Source organism: Protopterus annectens, chromosome 5.part1 (assembly GCF_019279795.1).
Source record: "Protopterus annectens isolate FY-2018-M chromosome 5.part1, PAN1.0, whole genome shotgun sequence".
Taxonomy (NCBI): Eukaryota; Metazoa; Chordata; order Ceratodontiformes; family Protopteridae; genus Protopterus; species Protopterus annectens.
In genome coordinates, this window is record NC_056736.1 from 232,540,248 (window position 1) to 232,560,205 (window position 19,958).

A 19,958-nucleotide genomic window follows, 5' to 3' on the forward strand; every position below is an offset into this window, starting at 1 on the left:
ACAATGAATACAACATGCTGATGGGATAGAGTACCATCCCAGACACTTGCCTTACTGTGGAACAGAGTCCCAATGTACATCAGACAGAGCCCCTCGCTGACACTCTTCAATAGGAACCTTGATGAGTGGATGGGAAACAGACAATTCACACCAGTAGCCCCACTAGAAAGGGCTTAGGGTACTAACTATTAAAACTAGGGCTTGGGAGACTACCCAAATGGGATGACGAAAGCTGCACAGCTTGCCTAGGCTAATATATGCCTTCGTGAAGATAATCTACTACATACCTATGAACCTATGTGACAGGTACATGTCTACAGATAGTAGATGTGTACTTCATTGTACAGTCATGTTGTACAGCAGGCACATGGAACTCATACAGTGTAATGCTTACAGATACTGGTGGCTGTTATGTACAGTGGGTGAGATGTGTACCTCATGTCTTTTGTGCCATTGGGATGTGTGCTGGGTGGGACAGTCCTGGATGGCTCACTGTTATGGTCACCCTCTTACACACATCTCTGCCCATCCATATTTGGCTTATTATACTGTGTTCCCCTATATATATATATATATATATATATATATATATATATATATATATATATATATATATATATATATATATGTACATAGGTAGGTAATAGATTATCTGCCTGAAGGCATATATTAGTATGACCAGAGTGTGCAGCTATCACCACACATGGGGTTAGTTCCCTAGGCGCCTCTGTGTAGTAGAGCTGATGAAGTGATCCATGGTGTGACAGTTCAGTTTCACATACACTCATCAAGGTTCCTCTGGAAGAGTGTCAGCTAGGGACTCAGCTTAATGTAGGTTGGGAGCCTGTTCCAAAGCAAGGGAAGTTGGTGAGTTAGTAATATATCCCTCCAACATGTTCTATTTATTGTTGTGATGATGATATCCCTAGAGCATGTGGCACAGTGAGCTTGGGTTTACTTCAGATAGCGCATGTACATCATTTCTGCATTAGACATGGACCTGTCTGTTGGGCAGATTTTGCCTGAGAAGACAGTAAGAAACAGAGTACAGACTGAGTTAAATTCAGTCTTGTTGCATGGGACAACTGTTTGAGGCCAGTAATCCTCTTGTTGAAGTACTTCAGTGGTCTTTCCAGCTGCTGAAGGTGCCTATTCAGATTCATTGCAAGTGTGCCGTGATACTCTCTGATGGGTCTGATGACTGATGAGTAGAGGGAACCTCCATTGATCTACATGGAAATACCTTGGCAATTTGTGGGAACACATAGCATGATTTTCTAATCACTTTGTGAATGTGTTTCTAGAAGTAGAGATGACTATCCACATGTGTCCATAGATGCCTTATTATTACCTCCATATTTAGGGTATTGGCACCTATGTGGTATTTGTATGACTGTAGCTTGAGGCCATAATTTTGACACCACATCTGTCTGACTGAGACCATTTTTAAAGATGTCTCTGTTGTCCCAAACATCGATTATGACAACCTTTTTGCAGTCATCCACAAACTTTGCTAAACATAGCCCTTGTGTATTTGACTGTATTTCTGAAAAGTATACACCAGACAGGATGGGTTCCAGGACTGAGCCATGGGGGACAGCAGTTGTTACCAGCTGGAACAGGAGACCACAATTCTTACCTTGTGGGATCTATCTGTGCCCTAGTTGGCAATCCATCAGATGACATACGTGTTTATGCACAAGTTGTTGATTTTCTGGATACAACATGTGTGTGGGATGTTGGAAAAGGGCTTTTCAAGGTCTATGTAGGCTGTGTGGAGCTCATTTCATAGATGTATGTCTTGGGTGACTGCCTTGAAAACTGTCTAGCAGGTTTAGGAACCATGATCTGCCCCTGACCAAACCAAAATGGGTAGGATTGGGTGTTTGTATGCTCCCAATAGCTCTGTTTATGAGTTCCATAATGATGGACTCCATGGCCTTGCAGATCAGGGTTATTAGGCTTATAAGACTATAGTTCCCCTGGTCTGTTGTGCACCAACACTTGTAGAGTGTGCTAAACGTTGCTGTAACCCATTCAACAGTTTCATATCCTGTACAGAGGGTGAGTCTCAACAGACTGTTCAGGTGCAGGGTCTGTTTGTTTTGGAGTTCACATATGACACAGCCAGGGAAACCATGTCATCCCATGGACACCGTGTTTTTAGGTTTGGATAGAGCTGTTTAATTTTTGTATATGTGATTTCTGGGTTTTCACAATCTCCAGGTATGGTAATGGGCCCTTTTGTCAATGAGAGGGGGGTAAATATGTATGAACCTGTCTGACAAGATGTTGGCAATGTCAGTCATGTACATGTATTCATTTACACTTTGCACTGACTCAGAACATATATGAGTTTACATTGATATTTATGACGTAGCGAAAGAAAGCTTCATGGTTCTCTATGGACTCTTTGGCAATATTTTTGCTAGAACATGGCTTGGATAATGTTAGGCGTGCTCATTGTTTCTTGATGATACTGATCGGAGATTTATTGATCTTCTTTGCATTTTCACTTTCTTTGAACAACTTAAGTACTTGTAGTACATAGTTTGATTATGACAGGGGTCCAATATATTATATGGGTCTGTTTTCATATCACTGTGTGCGCAAGGCAGGATTGGTGAATAGTGACAAGTGTCTGTAGTAAGAACTGCAGCTGCCAGATATGTGTGGCCCACTGCTGTACTCAGACATGGCCTAAGTGTGTGAGCATGCTCAGTATGACCTTTCAGTATGATGTTGACTGAAATTTGCTTAGTTTGTTTAAATGTGTGAGCATGCCCAATATGACCTTTCAGTATGTTGCTGACTGAAATTTGCTAAATTTGTTTAAGTGTGTGAGCATGCCCACTATGGGCATATATACTATATGTGTGTGAAAAATCAAGTTGTTTTTTACTTCAGGGCTCACCTTTGTGTTGTACATCGACAGGAAGCACGCTGTGCCTGCAGGGCTTCCATGAGTCAATTTGCATAGACTTATCAACATTTCTACATACAGGGGGGGCAGCTATTATTTGTACATTTCTACCTGGGGGGCACACCTGATTGTTACTGTGGGTGTACATAGGATGAGGTGTACACCTGACACTTATACGTATTTGCTAGGCCTGCACTGCTATGTCAGGTACTCCATTTCAGTCTGTACTGTTGCCTATCGTACTGGCTTGAGGCATACCACTGTACTACAGACCTTAGCTTCCAATTACATGCATATTAGTTTGTGACTTCATAGCCTACCCAACCCATATCACACTGTCTGGCCTGCTGTTATCTGTCTGCATAGGCCTGGGGGGAGGTTACTCATATGCCTCTTCAGAGGGCATGATACAGCATTTGTTTGCATTTGTGTTTGTCTACAATTGTCCTACTAGCTGTGACTGTTAGGTATGTGCCCCCCCCCAACTGGTATGTGTGAGTGAATTAAGTTATGTCTGTGCCAGTGAAATGCTGTCATGGCTTAGTGGTTCAGTACTGTGACTATAGTGCACAGTATCCTGAGTTCGAGCCCTGTCACTGCTTTTTATTTTCCTGCTGGGCAGACCTGACTGGTTAAGGAACAGTAAAGCAGGTGTGAGCATGTTTAACTGACTTTGCTCGACTTTGCCCAACTTTGCCCGACATTGGCTGACATTGCACTGGTTAGCATGGTGCGCAGCTACACACAATTGTATTTAAATATGCTCAGTACTGGTAAAATTTGCTTAGCAGTGCTTTATATTGCTTAAAATAGAGACTCATGCCTCAGGTGGTGCTGCAGGGCTGCCTATGTCAGATGCACATATTACACTCCCTATACATGTTTGAAAACAGGTAGTGTCAAGTTCGGCATCCCTTTTACTGTATGTGCAAGTCAGAGAGAGGTGTCATTTCCAGGGTTCCTACTGAGTCAGTGTATGTGCTATGCGTTGCATCTTTGCCAAGGCCAGGGCATACTGGGCATGCCTCCTTCTGCCTACTCGGGCAGGCTCAGGTTGTTCCTCCTCCAAGTCACGCTGTGCCTGTGCAGGCCTTGGCAATGGTGGGTGACTGTTTGGCCCTGCCCCATGTTGTTCCTGCTGCAGCTGTTTCCACAGGATCATATTGTGTGGCATGGCACATACCATGACAGTTTGGGTACATGTAGTTGGTGAGTACTGCAAGGCTCCACCAGATGTGTCCAGGCACCGGAACCATGACTTGAGCATCCCAAACACATGCTCAATTATATTTCTTGTTTGTGCGTGTGCCTCATTATGGAGTTCTTGTTCAGGTGTGAGTGTATTTCAGATGGGTGTCATCAGCCATGGCTCCAGTGCGTATCCAGCATCCCCCACTAGGTGACCATCAGGGATGTCCCCAATAGCAAATCTCTGGTAAAGCTGCGTCAGATGCCAGTTGTGAGAATCGTGATAACTTCCAGGGCAGCCAGCACACACATTCATTATTATGCCCTGGTCATCGCACATGACCTGGCAGTTGAAGGAGGGGAAGCCCTTGTGGTTGAAGTAGATCCTACCCCGCTCACCGGGTGGTACTTTGATGTGTATGTGCATGCTGTCTATTGCACCCACTACCTCAGGATATTCTGCTATTTGGTGGAAAAGATGCATATTGCTGGCCAATGCCTCACGGGAATTGGGGAAATATACGTGCTCACCGACATGTGCTGACATGGCAGTAACCTGGATGCTGATGCCTGTGAAATCCCCATCATATCACCAGTTGGTCTCTGGAAGGTACCTGTAGCTAGTATTCTTGGGCCAACACATAACTTGGTATCCACTGGGATGGGTTCCCATCTGTTGGTTCTGTGTGTGAGGCACAGCTCAACAATTTGCTGCAGGAGGTCTCTGTCCACCCTATAGTGCTCCACTATCTCCAGCTCGTGTAGCCCCTGGTAGGTTACCCTGGGTCTGTAGACTCTTCTCCTTCTCCTCACTGTGGGTTGCTCAGCAGCATTCACAACATCACCACCCTCAGCACCTTGCACATGTTGGTTAATGATAGCAAGAGCAGCCCCTAACATTTTGTCTGACTTTAAAGTTCTTAAGCTTTCCCTCTTTGTATATTGCAGTGTTGCAGAGTTCTTGGGATAAAAAAGGGAAGAATGCTGTTTGGAGAGTTAAAAGTGCTGGGCTGGGCTGGGCTAGTCTGCTACCAGTGTAATTGGCTGATTCTGATATATTTCACCTGGCAGCTCTGCTAGTTCTCCTTGGTTAACTTCCTACTACTTCTTTTCCTTCCTTTTGCCTTTCTGTTTCTGCCCAGGGCAGAGCTGCGCAAATGAGCATACCCGAGTGCACACATGCTCTGTGTGCATGTTTGCAAGAAATTTCAGATATATTTACGGCATACACCTTTGGTTTCTGGTTTTCAGAAAGGACAACTGTAGACATGCCTCTTGCAATCCTGAGCAACTCAGGGCAAACACAAGACATTGTGCTCCAATAAGCTTACAGCCTTTCTGACACACCCCCTCATGATGTTACCTATATTCTACCCTACTACTCACCTACTCCTACACTTGCACTCTTGAGATATGGGTTACATGCTGGAGAATTGGGATTCACTATCCTTATCTTCATTTGCGTAGGATTGCCTACTAATGCATGGTTACATCTCTCACACTGAGCTTCCCCCTCTTAGCAACCAGTACTCAGTGACCATGTTGTCTTTAGCCTGCCATTCACCTGTATGGAAGGATAATCTTTTTGGTGAAAATGTCTTTTTTTGGCTATTTTTAAATTATTTTCTGTTTTTTTTTAAAGCGCCGCACGTTTACGCGGTGCTGCACTATGCCTAAACATCGGAGATCGTGGGGGAAAAAAAGTTAGATTTTAATAATTTTAAACATTTATAAATGCCAATGGTCTTATATCTGGCCATTGGCATGGTTCCTCAACTGTATGCATCCTTTATTTGGAGCTGTCATAGCTCAGTTTAGCTATTTGCAGAACGGTACTCTGTAACCAACAGAGTACATTTCTGCAGATAACACTAATCTACCACAAACAGGTTAGTGTTTCCTGGATTGCAAATTTACCTCATTTGCATAGCTTTCAGCAGCAAATTAGGTAATTTGCATACCATGATGCTGTCCATGTAAGAGTAGCTTTAGCAGCTCTCGTGCACAACCCTGCTGGCTGTACCTGGATCGCACGGCAGACATATTGCCTCCGTGAGCTCCTACACTCTTCTTGCACTCCGTGCAAGCTTTCGTAAATCCGGTCCCTAATCTTAACAGTGCCTGGGTGGAGTGTAAAACAATTGTTACACCCACGTCTAAGCACTGTTACAATTGTGTATCGCTCTACAGAACCACTTAAGTTGGTCTTTTTTCTGATTCTGAAGTTTAACCACACCATGTAATGCACAACAATGACATTATGCTATCAATGTGAAGTTTTTTTTTTCAAAAGTAGAGTGCTAACTGTTGATCCCGGCATACATTTTCATATACTGGGCATTTACTTATGTGACAGTTCATCACCGATAAGGCTACATTACCAACAATGCATGCCTCCCCTTTTGTTACTCTATTTTTCCTGTGTAATTAAATGCAAAATGTCACAGCTCCGCAATGTCATAGCTTTAGTCACCCAAGAAAAGTCAGATATATCAGAATACCACATAATGTCACTTTGTTGCTCATTATGCGTGCTCCGTCTGTTAAAATGCAAAGCACAATATCACAGCTCCAGTTAGAAAAATCCTACAATAGAAAAAGTTGTTTCTGAAAATTATTATAAAATAATGTATGTTACTTTATTGTTACTATAATGTACAGTGAGGAAATGCCTCAGATGACTCTTCAAACTTTTTAGAATGCAATATCATGCTTTATATCATAGATCAACTTTTAATAGCGTTATGTTGCTATCAATGTGTGCCTGTTACATACATCTAGATATGTATATATATATATATATATATATATATATATATATATATATATATATATATATATATATATATATATATATATATATATATATATATATATATATATATATATATATATATATATATATATATATATATATATCTGTGTGTCTGTGTGTGACTTCCTAACTTTCAATTAAATTATGGAAGTTTATGGGGCAGATCATTTCTCAAATGTGGTCGAACATCCTTGTTACTGAAAAGTAAATATAGCTTTTGCATAACATCAACAGATAGCTGTAATGTGAATTATAGAATGTTATCATACAGCAAAGTGGTACCAAGGAGCCTTTTATAAAGTAGTTCAAGTAAGAATTTTGAAGCCAGGACCAGTGAAGTGTTTATGGGTTTAGCAGTTCCAGAACTGGGCTTAGCAAGTTGATGTTAGAGGTTCAAATCCCTTCAACCTCTTTAAATATGCCTTTTTTTCCCTTCATTTTGGAGCCATAGACCCATTCAATAAAATCATCACAGTGCAATGACTTGACTTTGAGTTTCATTTTTGCTCAGACTTGTACTCTGTATTGTTGCTTAGTGCATACATCTATGCATTTATTTACACAGTTGGTGGCGTGATGACGGCATACATTTCTGCATTATTTGCTTGATGTTTTCATTCCAGTTGGAGGCATGGTGCTTATTTCAGTTATTTGTCAATGTTATGCAGAAGCTATGTTCTACCTCTCTCAATTCACTCAATCTTAAATCCCCTATACCCACCATCTCTCCTACTCAATCACCTGCCTGTCTCTTCATACCTCTCCTCTCAACTAGGCAACCAGTAATAAAATCTATACTAAGCATCTACCGGTCTATTAATTTACCTTCCCTCCTGCAAATAAGAAACTCTGTATTAGAAACACTGGCTGTTGTCACTTCTCTGGCTCCTCAAGCCAGCAGCTGTCTTTCTGTTGAATAAAAATCACATGCTTAAATGTATATTACAATGAAAATGTATACTAGCTTCCTAGCTATGCCTGTATTTACCTGTAATAAGTTGCATTACTGAGTTGTTTAGTGTTTTAAATTGTGGAGCTTTTCTCCCTGGGTCTCCGCTGAAAATGGGCTCCTGGCCCAGTCGGACACTACCTGGTTAACAAATGTAATAAATAAATAAATAAATAAATGTTTCCTTGTCAATAAGAAGGACGTTCAACCACATTTTTGCCAATGATTTGCTGCTTGAGCTAACAAGAGTCGACTGAAAATTAGTAAGTTTGTATGTGTATTTGTGTGTGCATGTATATGTACATACACACACACACACACACACACACACACACACACACACACATATATATATATATATATATATATATATATATATATATATATATATATATATATATATATACATACATATAGTATGCAATATTTCTCTTTTGCTACAATGTGTGATACAGTCACACAGTTCCTGAATAGCAGCCAGGGCCACTTCATTCAGTTCTACCATCAGCCAAATACTTCCTCCAGCTAAGAGAATTGTTGATGGTCCCTCAAGGTGTTACCTACCATTTTATACTTTTATAATAACTCATGACTGGGTGTGGATATCCCAGGATTTACTCACAGCTGGCGTGGTTTGAACATGAGGGCAAAGTGTGGAAAAAATCTTGTAATATCCACACCCAGAAGTGGTTTATTGCTGTTATACAATGGCATTATCCAAGAAGGCACTTATCTTTCCTTTAATAATATCTTTGTATAATGGCACCTTAGTGTTCTTTCGTAGTCTTCCTTGTTTACTGATGAAATACACATAAGTATGGTATGGTGGTCTCCATGCCTGCACAGTATATCAGTGCAGTTCAATGCTAGAGTCACAGAACAGTGGATCTCTGTAGCAGTCTGTGTGTCTTCTTTTTCCATTCGGAAGAATGAAACTCTAATGTTTCACATAATATATTGAGATTTTTTTATATATATATATATATATATATATATATATATATATACATATTAATATATTGTGATTTTTCCAGAAAAACAAGCAAAAAAAATTATAAGGAAGGGGTAAAAAATATTAGGAAAACTAGGGTCATTCTGCAATAGTGTGCACAGCTGAGAGGGATGGTTACTGGCAGTATGATCAAACTTATTGCTGGTAACTACACCTTTGAATTATCCTGAGATTTGCAGAATCATTATGTAGCATATGACAATGGAAGACCAGATGCTCAACAGTACTTCAGAAGCCAGATTTCTTTTTATTGGTATATGCTCAAGTTACAGTGTGTACAGTGACTGGTCTGTGTAGTCAGTGTGCATATTTTGGAATAGTAATTACCATTTATTATACAATATTGCTTATTTACTTGTGTCTAATGGCAACCATCAAACAGTGATAAATGTTTGTTTTTTTTATTTTTCCTCTATGTTTTCAGCAAATTAATAAAACATTTATCAGCAATGTTTCATTGACCACTCAAAGCATCAACATTGATCAACCAGGTTCTGTTTGTATTCATATAGCACAAATAAATCTCTATTAGAAAAAATTACAAAGAACTTGCGAACATATAATTTTACTAGTTCAGTTTTTCCCTGTTTTGTTTAGCAAACCAGCTGCCTATAAGCACAAGTATATCCTTACAGAGATGACTTTACAGTTGTGAGTTGTTATTAAATAGCTTGTTCAGATTTCTGAAGTATGCATGCTGAAACTGTGGGACTGAAAGTATGTCAATGGGGTGTACCTATTTAGCTACTTAGCTTAATCCTGCAAGCAAAAATGTCATTCTTACAGAACTAATGTCACACCTGTTAAATGTTTCCAACTACCCAAGAAAGTCCAGTAGGCTGAGACAAATGTAGTGATTTTATTCAGCTGTAATAAACGTTTGTAAATGTGAGATCAAGCAGAAGAAAGAGGGTGCTAAAATGTAGGCAACACTTATCAGTGAAACATTGCTAGATTTCAATGACAGTTTTATTGGGAGTGAAAAATCAGCAGCTTTTCTGCCTTATTAGGGGAGCAGCAGTTGTACACGTCATTTCTTGTTAGTATTTCCAGAGAAGAGTGTGAAAATAATAAGATTAAAGTGCTGGAGAACCGAGAGACATTCATGCCTACTGTGCACTTTAATTGTAGACAGTCATGGCATGGGATTGTTGACATTTATCTGTGATGTTAATATAGAAGTGCATAGTTTAAATTGTGCTAGAAAGATAATGATGGGATACATTTTCTCATTTAGAAATGTGTTTTGTCTGTATGCCGCAGCAAGAGACAGTCACTGCTTTTGATGTAACATTAGATGATTAGTCTCAGACTTAACTGCATCAAAGTGGATTATCATTGCACATATTTTTATTAAACACTGAATGCATAATGAACTCTTAAACCACACTTATTTTTTTTCTATATATGAAAAGGATTGGATTCAAAAAATCTTGTCACATCATTGCAAGTTAAATTGTGCAATACGTGACCACAAACAACATCTGCCCGATTCAGAAAGAAAAGCAGAATATTTTAATACCAAGCAGTAAAGTCAGGCATGGTATATGCTAATGACTGTATAATGACATAATAATAATAATAAGCAGCAAAGTAGGAGAGCAGTTTAGAAACTTATAAATGTCTTACAGAGGAGTTGCTGCTGCTGCACATTTGAAGCTGGACAAATGATTATGTTCTGAGTGCATCATTAACAGTGTTGGAGGCTGCAACAACCTTAGTAAATGTGTATCTGCAAAGGGCTCTTATTGTTTCTGCCATGTCCAATGATGCATGTTATGCCAGCGGTACAGAATCATCTGACTGGACTTAACACTGATTTTTACAGGGTCTACAAAAGGGTCCATGACGCTGACATTGTGGACCTCTACTATGTTGATAGGGACACAATACAGGAAATAGTGGACATGTGTCAGCCTATACTACTGCCCCATGAAAGTCATAAAATACCTATCCCAGTGGATACTGTGGTATGTGTGGCTTTATATACATTAGCTGCAGGGACTGAAGACATAGTGTGGATATTTCAGGTATTTGTTTCAGGAATTCTCCATCTGTTTCTTGATATCATGCTTCAATGTGTGGGGGAGCACAAATGGTTTCCATGTAGCACAGAAGAAAAGGCCAACAGTATGTAGGAGTTCTACATTATAACCCATTTCTCTGAGGTAGTGGGGCCACAGACTGGGTCAACATTGAAATAAAGGCCCCGCCTGGTAAAATAGGAAGGCGGTATGTGAACCAAAGGGTATCACTCCATCAGCTGATGGATTACTGTGCAATATACAGGGTATCATTTACAGTAAGTGTGTAGACTACCCGTCCTAGGCAGTGATCACAACTTCTATTTATGGCACACATGTGATCTGCACCAATAGTTTGAAAAGGGTGACTTTCTACAGTTATCATCTTTAGCACAAGTGAAAAAGGGAGCATAGGAATGCATGTCTTCCGCAGGAGTATACATGAGTATGAGTACTGTGGCGTATGAAAATAAAATGTGTGTCTCTGTGAAATGTAAGTACTGGGGAAGGAAGACCTTTAATGTTGAGAAGGACCAGTGTCAGGGATGTGCATAATGTAGTGGTGGCTGTGGTAGTGTGAGTCTGCACAGACACATCTTCAGCAGTATTTGCAGCACTTCTGCTCAGTCTACTCCTCAGGTCCCAAGCATGCATGGCAGAGGAATTAGCGTCCTGTGTATATCCCCAACCAAAAGAACTAGATCTGCCAGAAGATATACTGAATGTGCTGTATGCCCTTGAGTGATGTCTGCTATCACATGCACCACTGTGATGACCACAGTCATGAATGTAGTCTCTCTTGGGTGTAGATACCTCAACAAAATATGTTGATGTGATAGTACTAACACTGCTGGATTGTAGTCTCTAACATCCATGAACATACTGGCTAACATTTGTGGATGTAACAGATGAACAGCTCTATGCATGGTCCCTCACCTCTTACAGGTGAACTAGATAAGACATTGTTCTTGTGTGTGCTTCAGCCTATCCAATGAATCTCTCACATGCAGGATATGCATTTCCTTGGATCAGCATGCATATCCTGCATCATGCTCACTATCTCTGCTATGGTTCTGGTGAAAGTAGCCTGAGACTTAATGACATATGTCGGGTTGCGGCAACTGATACTGAGGGTGGTAACCATGTCTCCAGTGAACTACATTACCCACCTCCCCATGTGAAATACTCAGCTCATGAGTGCTAGTGCCAGATTATGACATCTGTCTATCTGAGATCAGCAGATTTCCACTTGATATTTTGTGCTTATTTATTTTCCTGACCAATGGTGTCCCCACTAACCTGTCCTGTCTGCTATGAGTTAGTAGCCTGGGTATCCACAGGCATAGACGCTGTCTTCATGGCTTGTTCTGGGATGCAGTGGTCACATTCCTAGCATCCAACACACACTCTGCATCCCCTGACTGTGCCAGTTAATCTGTGTTGCTGATCCTTTTATTAGGTAAGGGCAATTCCACATTGCTGGTGCTTGTTGAAGAATCCCCTGTGAATATACCAAAATAGAAAATATCCAGTGCAAATGTGAACCAGCACCATATGTATACATGCAACTGTGAGCTTTATAAATATACACATGGAAAAATAATAATAATAATACTTTATGTGTATATCTTGTGCAGATAGATGATTTTGATCTCTCTCGCTGATGAAATTGTATACAAGTCAGACAAATTTAAGTTTTATACTGACTAAGGGGTAAGGAGAACTTGCTGGTACTGCTAAACAGAAATGGGCCTACAAACCTGGGACATTTGCAATGCATCAAGTCTGGCACCTGTCCAATTCTTCCCAACATGCAGTATTGCACTGCACTGCACTGAGTCTCTTTAGAGGTGGCACTCTTTGAGACATACTGGGAACTTTTTCATCTTATTGAGAGGTAATGCACTCTTTGGATCCCCACCTGCTGGCTTATTTTTCCATGCCAGGAGTTGTGCTGCTTTTGTGGTACCCTGAATTATATCAGTGGCCCTGTGTCATAACTGCAGTCCTCCCCACCAACTACACAAAATTTGTTACTATGTCATTACAGTCAAAATCATGATAGGACAGGTTGTCTGTATCCAGGTTAAAGGGCCATTAGCCATTAAGATGTAGGACCCAGAGTAGTACCTCATTCTCTGTATCTGAGAAGCTGGCATTATATGAAGATAATGACCCAGCAGATGCTTTACTGTGTTTTTGCTTGGCCTGTTTTTTTTTTTTTTTTTTTTTTTTTTGGGGGGGGGGCATTGCTCTGCTGACATGGAAAGCAGTGGAGTTAATAGACTTATCCTTGTGTGATTCTTACAACACCTGATCCTCTGGTACAACTCCCTGGAAGCACTCATAACCTTGGCAGATGCTGATGTTTGTGCAGTCACTGAGACTTGGTTCAAGGCCAATGAGAGCAGCCTGCATAAGACTACAGTACCTTTCACATGTTCAGACCCTAAAACAAGCATGAAAGAACTGGAGGTGGAGGTGTATCCATCTTCATTAAATCCAAATACACCTCAGGACTGCTTAACCAGTACGACTCTTCTGAGCGACTCCAGGTCCAATTAACTATATCTAAAATACCCATCCACATCATCGCTAGCTACAGGTCTCCTACCATGAACCAGAAGAAGCACACTGCCTACATAGACTTGCTAGAGTTGCTCAGTATACAGCTGAACACTTTGGTTATTGGAGATTTCAGCTATGTTTCTATTGACCGGGTGACATACAGAAGCACAAAAACAATCTGTATGAGGTTTCTGGACTTTGTTAATTCAAATTCCCTGGAACAGTTGGTCTGTACCCCCACAAGCAGCTCAAATGTTCGGGAGCTAGTACTCACCAACATGGGGAGGTCACTGCACCACCCTCTATGTGTTGCCTCACTGGTAAGGTCAGACCATAAATCTGTCTTGTTTAAAAATTCTCCAAAGCAAACTATTGCCTATTAAGAAATGGTATAAAAAGTTTCAAAACCCCTGCCAACATAGCTAACAATCATTCTTATGAAGAGGAATACACAAATGCCCTATACAGCCACTTAAACAAATGCATTGATTCGTCTGTACCAACAGGAGCAAAACCAGGTCTTCCCAAAAAACAACTCACCCTGGGGAACTGTAAGTATAAATAAGCTATACAACAAAAGAAAGAAATTGATATCTAAGAACAGGAGGGAACTTACTTAATAGAGGAAGAATAACCTCCACAGCTTGAACCAGCAAATCGGATATCTTGTTAAGTCCTCTAAGGCTAGCTATGAGTCTAGATTAGCATCCTTAGCTAAAGACAGTTATACGGAATTCTTAAGCTATATCCAAAACCTAAAAGGGAATGCCCAGCTGTGTGTGAACTTAAAGTGGATGGTAACACTCATACTGAACCTGAGGAAATTGCCAACCTGTTAGCCAACAAATTTGGCAATAACATCACACCCCTGTCCCCACCAGACATACCACAAAACATTCCTGATACCAGTCCTCTACTGAGTAACTCCAAAGAACAGGTCATACAAGCACTCTTCAAGACCAAAAATACAGCCACTGTGGGAGCAGAAAACATCCCAGGCTGCTTACTAAACAATCTAAAACAATACCTAGTGGAACCACTCAGTGATCTCTTTAACCATAGCATGAGAACTAGTTTTGTCCCGGCAGAGTGGAGAACAGCAACAATACTCCCCTTGCAGAAAGGTGTTCCTTCAACTGACCCTGGGAACTATTGACCCATAAGCCTAACCAGCCTTATCTGCAAGGCCATGGAAAGAATCATTATGGACCTTATCGGCAAGGACACAGGTAACCTTCAAACCCTTGACCTGACCCAATTTGATTTTGTCAGGGCTAGACCTTACTTATTAAACCTAGTGGACTTCTTTGAGAATGTCACCATAGCCCCAGATGAAGGCAAAACAATACATACCACCTATCTTAATTTAGCCAAGGCCTTTGACACATTCCCCCATTCAGATATCATAGAGAAACTCTCCCATCTGTAGATTAACCCATACATTACTAGATGGGTTGCAAACTGGATCACTGACAGAACACACACTGTTAAAGCTGAGGAGTCCACCTCCACCAGTAGAGCAGTTACCAGCGGGGTACCACAAGGATCTGTGTTGGGGGCTGTACTGTTTTGAATCTAGTTCTCCAAAGTCCAGGCAAAGGTAGATGCCCTGTGGTTTACCATGTTTGCAGATGACTGTAAACTAGGCACAATCTCAGAGTCCCTCTGTGATGTTAACATATTACAGAAAGGGCTGACACAGACAAATGATTGGTGCCAAGGTCACAAACTAAAACTTAACACAAAACATAGCTCATTATCTCCTTTGGCAAAGAAGTAGCCCCTGATAATTATAAAACAGACAACACCCCTTTAAGCTCAAACTCAGTGGTGCGAGACTTGGGAATGCAGGTTGATAGCAATATAAACTTTGATCACCATGTGTCCGAAGTGGTAACAAAAGCATTCTGCATTGCACATCTCATAAATAAGGGCATCACATCCAAGACCAGGGAGGTTATAGCTCCACTGTACTTGACCTTTACCAGACCACTAATTGAGTGCAATGCTCCCTTTTGTATGTACTTCACCAGATACCTGCAACAACTGGAGAGACCACATAGGTTTCTAACCAACAGAATCCAGGGCCTCGAAAACATGACATACATGGAAAGACTGAAAGCCCAGTACTCTTGATCTTACAGGCTGATGAGAGGCAATCTGTACCTGGCCTACAGAGCAGTCTACAGCCCTGCCCTAGTGGAAATGCTGCACATCCGCAAATCAAATGGGGCAAGAATAACTCACTACAGGGATCTCATCCTAGCCTGTGACATTAACAGACCATGTTGGAGAGACAGATATATCTCCCAGTGATTGCCATTCCTCTGGAATAAGCTCCCACTTCATGTAAAGCAGAGCTCCTTAATGACCCTAATTAGCATTAAATTTGATCAATAAATGGCACATAACTCTTCCCAATAGGAATTTGGGATACTATACAGAAACAAACAGAGAGTGACAATAATGATTGGAAAAAATATAAGTACATTATCAAATAGACAGTCTAAAATCTGTAGACTTTAATGGACTTTATTGCAAAATTCTGCCACACAAGGTAGTTCTTTTTTGCTTCTGAAAAGGGGGATGTAAGATGCATGTCCTCCTTCTTGAAATTACTGGTGCTGCTAGTATGTTGGTCAAGTAGTGTGGACTGCTATGCACTAAACAGCTTTAAAAATGATGCATGATGAACGGGATTCAGACAATTGTGTGAAGGAGTAAATCAAGCCTGAAAATAATACCATACCTCCAAAAATTGGTACATTATGTTCTGGTATTAATCAGGCCTGAAAATAGGAGTGATCCTCCAAAATAGGGACAGTTGAGATGTCTGGGTTAAACACATTTTGTGTTTTAATTCTGTCATTCTACACTTTCACTTTTAGCTCAATCTGTAAAATAAATACTTTGTACATTGTAAGTGGAGATTCAAGTTCTCCCGTAGTTGTATAAATATAAAAAACAGCTAGACTAATCTGGCTATATTTCTATCTATCTCTAAGAGAAATCACTGTTCTAAATTCTACTTACAGAGCAAAGGCAAAGTGTTGGTGAGCTGATGTGTTCAGCTTCAGCCAAAATACAAAATGCTCAATCTTTCTCTCTGAAAAAGTCTTAAATTGGTAATACACCTTACTGCTGAGTCATTTCAGATTATATCATTCTTGACACTTCTACTTAAGTTTCCCAGGCTCACAGAACTTAACATTTTAGCATTTGTTTCTGTAATCTGCACATGCCTGGAAGCTACAGCAATAAAATACACTTTACATGTAAAACCTAGTAATTATCTCTTGTCTTAAAACAATAGAATTTCCAGCCCAGACATTTTGTCTCTGAGCTTGAGATCAAACAGTCATAAAATGCTTTACTTATCAGCTCTTTTCCAGCAGGGTGCACTGTGGTTACATTTCTGAAGCTCAGAACATATACCGTGTTCTTACATTTGTTACACAAGCCTGTTGATCATATTAGTATTTACAAGAACATAGAATTATTTACAAAATTCTATCTAGCTAGGCTGGTAGCCCCTTAGTTTATCACAGTGATCAAAGGTAAGGTTACTGTCAAGTTGTGTGTCCAGGACTCTCACCTCTGAGTGCATACTTAGGGTGTTGCTATTGATGTGGTAGTTAGCAGCAACATCGCTCTTACTGAAAGGGATGACAGTACATTTTTTTGCATTGATTTTAAGACCATGACTTTGGCACCAATCATTCCTTTGTGCAAGACCTTCTTGTAGGATGTTGACATCATTCAGAGATTCTATGACCGCTGTCAGTTTGCAGTCATCAGCAAACTTTCTCAGCCACAGACCTTTAGTTTTTGCTTGTACTTCAGAGAAATGGAGTCCAAACAATAGATGTCTCAGGACTGATCCCTGTGGAACACCACTGGTTACAGGTGTGTTGTTGGAGGTGGATTCCCCTAATTTGACTATATGGGTTCTATTAGTGAGCCAGTTAGCAAACCATCTAATGATATAAGGGTTGATACATAGTTGGGTGTGTTTGTCAATAATGCCTGAGTGGGAGGTAGTGTCAAAAGCCTTGGCTAAGCCTAGGTAGTCTGTAAATTCAGATTTTCCCTCTTCCAGGGCCTTGGTCACTGTCTTGAAGTAATCCACCAGTTTTAACAGGTATGATCTCTGTTGGACAAATCCAAACTGAGTAGGGTCAAGTGCATGAAGATTACTTATATCTTTGTTAAAGAGGTCCATGATGATGTGCTCCATGGCCTTCCAGGTAAGGTTAGTCAGGCTAATAGGTCTATACTTCTCAGAGTCAGTGGAAGCACCACCTTTGCAAGGGACTAACAGTGGCTGTTTTCCATTCAGCTGGGATGAAGCCGGTGTTTAGACTATGATTGAAAAGAGTACCAAGTGGTGTTGCTAATTCTTGTTGGAGCCCATATAGGACGCAGCCTGGGATGTTACCATGTCCCATAGATGCTACGTTTTTGGCCTTAGAGAGGGTATTTACAACCTGCTCTTTAGAGGAGCAAGGTAGGGGACAGGTGGTAGGGATGTCATGGACTATGTGTGGCAGGGATATGGGAGTGAAGTTTTCACAGAACCTGTCGATCAATAGGTTATCTATGTCCACAAGCTCAGTATATGTGGTATCATTAACTACCAGTTCGGCACATATCTGTTCTTTCCTTTTAGGTTATGGATGTAACTAAAGAATGCCTTTTCTTTGTCCTTAGTTGAGGAAGCTAATTTGGATTCATAGTTTGCTTTGGAGGACTTAATAAAAAGTCTTATTTGCTTGTTTAAGCTAAGTAGGGAGTGTTTCCAGTTTAGGGATCACTCCCTCTTACTCTTGGACAGCAATTTCTTCCTCTTATTATTAAGCCTGTTAATGGTATATATGTATATGTATGTATATATATATATATATATATATATATATATATATATATATGTATATATATTATATATATATATATATATATATATATATATATATATATATATATATATGTATAGCTTACTATCATGTAGACGAAGTGAAATCGGTAGAATCCACTTTGTGCGAAAACAGAAACATGAATGTTGGCAATGTCAAACTTTGATATTGCTGAACTACAAATCTTGACCCTATCGCATTCGATCTGTATTTTGGCAATACCAGTTTTCACGGACAAGGGTTGATGATATGACTATTCGACCATGTCTGCTTCGCTTACGTTTTATATATATATATATATATATATATATATATATATATATATATATATATATATATATATATATATATATGTATACATAAAATATATCTTCTTAGTTAAAAAAAGTACATTAGGACAAAAGCCTTATGGCCGTGTAAGACAGGCACAGACGTTCTTTCTCATTTCATAACTGGATATATAGTTATGCAATAAGAATTCTTGGGACTTGTACACAAGAGATGAGCATTACTGCTGCCCACATTTCTCTTTGGATACACCATGGTCCTACACTGTCTTCTTGCATGTCCATGCTGCAGCTGCAATGTAGATCTTTCCTGTGCCGTTCATTGCACATACTTGTCTCGCAGCATACTTTATTAATGATCAGAAGTGTTTGTCACCCATACACTATAAACCAAGTAGAATTGGCCTCAGGCATGAACATGATGTTTTTAAATCCTCAGGAAAGTCTTATGTTCAGGAGTGGGTTTTCAAATGTTAAAAACTGAAATATTTTGTCTACCTTAGCTATTTGCTTAAATAAATATATTATTGATTGTTTATGATCCATAAATTAATAAAAATAATCTCACAGAACATATTGCTTCTTGAAGCTGTTTGTTAGTGGAAATACATGAATAAATAATTTGTGAGAAATTGTTACATATAAAAGTAACAGCAACGTTTTATTCCTGTTAAACCTATGCCATGAAAGCAAATAATGCAGTTTTGTTATTGTAAACATACTGTGGGATTCAATAACTCAGAGTAAGCTTCACTTGAAGCCTACACAGAGTTTATGTACTTGTGCTGTGAGGAGCAGTGGTGATTACATATCCATGCCACACACATTTAAATGTAAACAAGAGTGGTTTCATGGCTGACAACAATGCTGTCTGCCAGGAAACTGTGTAATGCAACATGAATAACACACTTGTTTACCTTAGAGCAAACTAGCTTAGAGGGATTTCACAGAATGCCACAATAATTTCTAGGGTGTAACATATAGCAATGTATATGGCCCAACCCAGTACACAATATTGTATACAGTGGAGGGTATTTATGAATCCCATTCCAAGCATTCTGTACAAAAGTTGGGTAAATGATCTGTAAGAGCACATGGACTACCATGTAAAATATATAGTCAGGGGGAGTATGTGTATTGAGTAGGTGCACACAGAATTGTAGGAATGAACACAGGGAAAGAATACAGGTGAGACATCATAATGTACAGCAGATGAGGGCATGTAAATGGAACACAGTTGTATCAGGAACACTAATCACATATCAACATGGTACAGTAC